Below are 6541 nucleotides of genomic sequence, written 5' to 3'. Positions count from 1 at the left end.
TCTAGCGAGTGGCCTGGCAAGTTAGGCAAGTAAGGTGAGTTAGGCGGAATTAATGGTTGAAAAGGTCAGTGGCAAATGGTCTTCTCGCTTTTCTAAAAGTAGAACGCGATAAGATTGGGGCTGCGCCTTATGACGGCTGCCTACGTACCCTTTTTGAAGGGATCAAGCCTTTCGTAGTTCGTCTTTGAGTTAGGGTTCTTATGACTAGTTTTCCAGCGAGACCTTTACGGTCTAGTTTTTATGTAGCGGTTATCAGGAGTGTTTCTGCCGATGGCATTTTGTATGGGTGTAGAAGGAAGAGTACGAGTTGTCATCTCGTAATCTAACTCTATGTGAACTGCTATATCCGTAATCTGTTTCGAGAGTTTTCTGCAGTGTGTAAACTTGCGGGATTTCTGAAGATTCTCGAATATTGGCAAAGAGACAAATTTTGGGATCTCGTATCAAGGTGTTTGATACTATGCCTAGAGATGTTAGAGACCAGTGCGCTGGGTTTAGGGCAAGACCTAGGTTTACTCCTGGTTTTAGAGGGTGCGATGACTAATTCGACTTACGTATCCCGTTTCAGTTTCATCCTGATTCCATACCGATTTAAAGTCCGCGATAGGTTCTCGTCTTATACGACATGTATGGTTTGAATCGAGCATCTCTCCGGATATCGGAACTGCTGGACCAAAATTTCAGATTTCTTTTATAGCGCTATTATCCTTGTGTCGGATGTACGAGAGTCATCTCTACGAGATGGCTAAGTCTGTTTAGGACGTTCGAGAGTTTGTTGTGATCAGCAACAAACGTAATGGTAAAAAATACAGTTTCGAGTCTTCGCGAAGGATATGTTTTGAGAAGATGTTAGTGCGTATGACTGTCTGGTCTTCCAAGAAAATGTTTTTATCGAGGAAGGAAATTTCGTCGAAGAACGAATCTTCAGGAGTCTGCGACGTCTCGCGATGCTGAAGATTTGTTATTCTTTCGTATGCCAGGTTTCATGCTTGAAATGTTTGCGGGCTTGAAGATATTTCGCGATGTTGCAAGGGTTTAGTCTTAGCCATGCGTTTGAAAAACATTCTAGTTTGACTACGAATGTTCGCAGCCAAAATTGTTGTTCATGTTTGGATGCTAATAGTTTTATTTGCGATCGAGGAATTATGACTGAGGTGTCATGTAAATTTGTCCATGGGAACAAGCGTTTTTCTTCATAGTGCTTTGTGAAGTGTTGGCCTTCCGAGATGTATTTCGTGCATTTTTAGGATGTTTCGTATAGCTCTAGAAGCTTTGTTACGAATTTTTCCTTACATGCCGCATATTATGGTTAAAACGTTGCGGGCTTAAAGTGAATTGTGGAGCGTATTGAACTTGGTCAATTTTCGAAAAGTTTAGATTTTCCGTTAACCGTTTGGTTGTTAGGACTTAGTTTCGTTACAAAGAATTTATCATATGATTTCCGACTATGGGCTATACAATGATTTATCATATCATATAACCGATTTTACGAAGGTCGTAAATCAGTGATATGTATACATATTTTACGAGAAACGTTCCCGCTGTGATTTTGATCTTAGGTGAAAGTTGCTTGGAGTTACTCATGGAGTGTTACCGAAGTTTATTTGAATACGATCTAGTCGCAGAACGTTTTTCATAGGTTTTTCGAGAGGATTCTCATGACACATTCGTTTCTTGAACGAATTGGTCAACTAGAGGTGGATCTAGCTAACCATCGGGAGGAAAGTGCTCCTTTTAACGTGCACGATGCTACATCTATTCTCGAGTTTTCTTTGTCGCAAATGTTTTTGATGCTTTTCCGTGACTTACTTGGTACAACGGAAACTGAAAGAAATGCTTTGGTGATTGAAGATTTCTCGTAAATTTTTTTTAAAACAAAACTAGCTTTCTGAAGCCGGAAAAGGCTTCAATACTTTGGCTAATCGTCGAGTTTCAGTTTGATATTGGTACAAGTTTTCAATGATGTATAGTTTTTGAGATTATGTTCATGATCATCTGGATATGTTGCTAGCGTTTAGACGAATATTAAGATTGTCGTTTGCCTATTCTTGAAGTTTGGGAGTATACGAGTATAGTATACGTACCTACTCCCCCCCTTTTTTTTTACGAAAGAAAACGGTTGAACCGATACTTTGAAGGGTTGTGTACGTTTCTTCTTCTGATGTTTGGAATGATCGATAATTCGGGACGATTTATAGACGAAGCTTGGACTGTGATTTGGTTGTTTCCAAGTTTGACGACTTGGGATATGTCGGTTCCGAGAAAATTGCCAGAAATGAATCGGTTTTAAGATGACGTTCATGTCTCTAACTTTTTCTCTCTTTAGGAAGCGAGCTTGATATGTGTGGTGATCGTTTCTCGACTTTCGGAGAGTTTAGATCGGTTTGCAAGATCTGGATGAACAATTATGGAACAATATATAGAGACAGGAAAAATCGCTTAAAACTTAGTTCGCTAGACTATCCGCCTAGGTTTTACGTTCCCTAAAGTTCTATGGCAGCCTCAAAGTAATTTCCTACGAAATTCCAAGTCTGATTTCAAAAATTTCAAGTCGGAAATACCTTAGTTCTCTCGAAGATGCAGTTTTCTTTCTTCTCAGTTTTGCTTGCTCATTTCCCTTTCCTCTTCTCGTGTATGTTCGCCATTTCCGATATTGGTGTTTATCCTTTGAAACTTGATATTTATCTTCCGAACTTGACTGTTATCTTCTCCTTAGATAAGACGTCGATTTTTGTAAAAAGGTTCAACGTAATCGTATAGTTAAGGCGGCTTAGATGTTGAGTTAACCGTTGCCTTTTATACGATTAATCTGAATCCATGCGAGAAAACAAGTCTTTGCGGGTTTTTTTATCGTAAAGTTTCAATGGTAACTCCGATAGAAACAAGAGACGCTTCGATCGAGATTTGAAGGAGAATACAAAGCTGGAGGTAAGGGCGAGTAGAAGCAAGCAAATGAGTTAAGACGAGTCTTATTTGTTTTTGTCGTAAAATCTCGACGAAAACTCCGATTGAGACGAAACGAAAAGCGTTTTGATCGGGATTCAAAAGAGAACACGAAGGAGGAGCATTTTGAAGCTTGAAAGGTCGCAATGTAGTGAGCTTGGGGTCTGACAGGTCGCTACGTAGCGAGTGGAAGCAAGCCAGGAAGAGTCCTACTTGTTTTTGTCGTAAAATCTCAATGGAAACTCCGATTCTGACGAAACGAAAAGCGTTTCGATGAGGATTAAAAAGACAACCCAAAGGAGGACCTTTCTGAGGCCTTACAGGTCGCTAGGTGGCGACTGACAGTCTGAAAGGTCGCTACGTAGCAAGTGGAAGCAAGCCGAGAAGAGTCCTACTTGTTTTCGTCGTAAAATCTCAACGGAAACTCCGATTGAGACGAAACGAAAAGCGTTTCGACGAGGATTCAAAAGACAACCCAAAGGAGGACCTTTATGAGGCCTTACAGGTCGCTACGTAGCGACTGACAGTCTGACAGGTCGCTACGTAGGGAGTGGAAGCAAGCCGAGAAGAGTCCTACTTGTTTTCGTCATAAAATCTCAACGGAAACTCCGATTGAGACGAAACGAAAAGCGTTTCGATGAGGATTCAAAAGAGAACCCAAAGGAGGACCTTTCTGAGGCCTTACAGGTCGCTATGTAGCGAGTGGAGAGTTGGCTTGAGCTCGGTCACTACGTAGCGACCGAGCGGTGTGCGTGCTTGGTCGCTATGTAGCGACCGAGCAGTGTGTGTGCTCGGTCGCAGCATGTGCGTGCTCGGTCTCTACGTAGCGACCGAGCAGTGTGTGTGCTCGGTCGCTACGTAGTGACTGAGCAGCGTGTGCGTGCTCGGTCGCTACGTAACGACCGAGCAGTGTGTATGCTCGGTCGCTACATAGCGACCGAGCCGTGTGCGTGCTCGGTCGCTACGTAGCGACCGAGCCGTGTGTGTGCTCGGTCGCTACGTGTGCGTGCTCGGTCGCTACGTAGCGACCGAGCAGTGTGCGTGCTCGGTCGCTACGTAGCGACCGAGCTGTGTAATCGTTTTGTTGTGTTTCCTTTTTCCGCGATTAACCTAGGGGTTTTTCAGCGGCTTTTGGGAGAACAAGTTTTATCCTTCCGAAATGTTTTCGGAAAACGTGTTTTGGTAAAACCCTTACGCATCGAGATTAATTTTGTTCGGTAATGAGCCAAACTTATGGGGTTTGATAAGATTTATCATTTCCCTTTATGTTTAGAAAGAGAAATCGCGGGCATGTTTTAGTGCTCTTCCTGTGGCGGAAGGTCGCGACTAAGTTTTCGATTTTGTTGAACAATGCGGCGTTTGCGTAAGCGTTAACCATAGGAGCAGTCAATGCTGCGAGTTTGTCTTTCATATATCCAGACATTGTTCCGATCAAGCGTTTTGTGGCCATGTGTAAGAGTAATCCGTAACCCCCCCCCCTCCTTCTAGCGCCAAACTGTGGGAACCGAAATTCGCACTGTCGATTTCCGTTTAAATAAGGAAACTAGGAAAACCCTAATTTCCCAGAGGTCCCAGATCTCTGCGAGAGCCAACGACAAGTTACCGAATATATGCGGAAATCATGAAAAGATAACAAACGAGTTTAGAGAAAACATTAGATCTTATTTCGAGTCCGCGTAAGAGCTTTGCGATCATTACAAGAGATCATAACAGCTTTGGCCGCAAAGACTGTCAGCAACTTACTTAGTTCTAGCGGCCTAAAAGCTCAAACCTAGTTGAATCGCAGCTCGATAACAAAAGACGAAAAATATACATAAAAGGTTTTCCATTGATTTCGGACTGAACCTTGTTAAAGGCTGCCTACGTACCCCTTTCGGGGATCAAGCCGAACGTAGTTCAATTGATAGAGCTGGACAAGAGATCGAACTGCCTGGGCGTGTTCGTCTAGTAATTGTGTGCCAGTCATAGAAATCGAACTTGTCGAGAATAAAGCCTAAAGTTTCTAAGTGCAGAGAATTCCGAATCTAAAAAGTTCTCCTCATGCCTCTCGCCTAGGACTCCTTATATACTAGCTCCAAGGTCGGTTTACGCTTTTACTCTTCTGCCCTTAAGCCGTCATAGCATAAAATGGAGATATTCCATTTTTTCCGATCTTCGTAATTATCCTCAAAATTTCGTATTCATCCGCGGAAACTTGACATTTATCCTTCCTTGGGCGCCAAGCATAAACCGTCATACGGTTTATGGGCTTTTGGTTAAGAATCATAAGTTGGGCCTCGAGTCGTGACTTAGGTCCCTTTGGGCCGTCTTACGACTCGAAACGTTTATTACGACTTCTTTCGATAAAGAACGAACTTTTCGCGGTTTTTACCGCAAAGTTTGATTGATGTCTTTAGAATGGTTGGAAGACATGAACCAAGTTCGCTACGGTCTTCGAGAGATAGCATCGTAGGATAGACGAGAATGCATGAATTGTTGTCGTATCGACGTTTCGGAAGAGTTCAGTCGCTACGTAACGACCGGACAAAACGCACGCTCGGTCGCTACGTAGCAACCGAGCTTGGCTGAGCTCGGTCGCTACATAGCGACCGAGCGGGATGGACGCTCGGTCGCTATGTAGCGACCGAGCTTGGCTCGAGCTCGGTCGCTACGTAGCGATCGAGCGGGATGGATGCTCGGTCGCTACGTAGCGACCGAGCAGGATGGACGCTCGGTCGCTACGTAGCGACCAAGCGGATGGACGCTCGGTCGCTACGTAGCGACCGAGCGAAATGGACGCTCGGTCGCTACGTAGTGACCGAGCTTGGCTAGAGCGGTCGCTACGTAGGGATGGACGCTCGGTCGCTACGTAGCGACCGAGGGGGACGGACGCTCGGTCGCTACGTAGCGACCGAGCTGTGTGCATGCTTGGTCGCCGCGTATCGATCGAGCTTGGCTTTCCGTGGTCCGATTGCCGTACTCGAGCTTGTCCGCGGCCGAATTGGATACATGTCTGTTTCCTTCGGACAATCGGTATTTAGTGGTTCGATTGAGATTTGAACAAGATTTTCCCGCAAGACTCTTTGTAAAGATTTCTTTACGAAGATTACTTTTTCTTAAAAACGTTCATGCTGATTTTTACGGACTTTCAGGCATTGATTCCGTTGTGACTGATTTTGACCCCAACAGCAATGTCTTCTGGTTGGAGGCCCTGACCTAGTTCAACACATTTACTCTTAGGCCATGCAATGATATGGCCAACAGCTTCCTGAATCGTGCACATGTTCTTCGCAGGTCTTCAGAGGAAAGCTTCTGGTTCAGTAGCAGCGTAAACCAATACTTTAACATCTGTAGGTCCTAAACGACAGTCATTGACTATAGCAGCGTAAACCAATACTTTAACATCTGTAGGTCCTAAACGACAGTCATTGACTATATCGTTTGGGTCTGAAGAGAGAATACGGCCCTCACCAACGTTGCCATATTCATCAGCCCAATCTATTATAAGACACCTCCTTTTTGTTTTTTTGTTCACACTCCTTGGAGCCGAGTTTTCACAAACTTCATATTCTTCTCTCTGTAAGTTAAACCAAAACAATTCTTATTATTTTGTTATCAC

This window comes from Brassica rapa, chromosome A09, assembly GCF_000309985.2.
Source record: "Brassica rapa cultivar Chiifu-401-42 chromosome A09, CAAS_Brap_v3.01, whole genome shotgun sequence".
Taxonomy (NCBI): Eukaryota; Viridiplantae; Streptophyta; class Magnoliopsida; order Brassicales; family Brassicaceae; genus Brassica; species Brassica rapa.
This window is presented reverse-complemented; position numbering follows the sequence as displayed.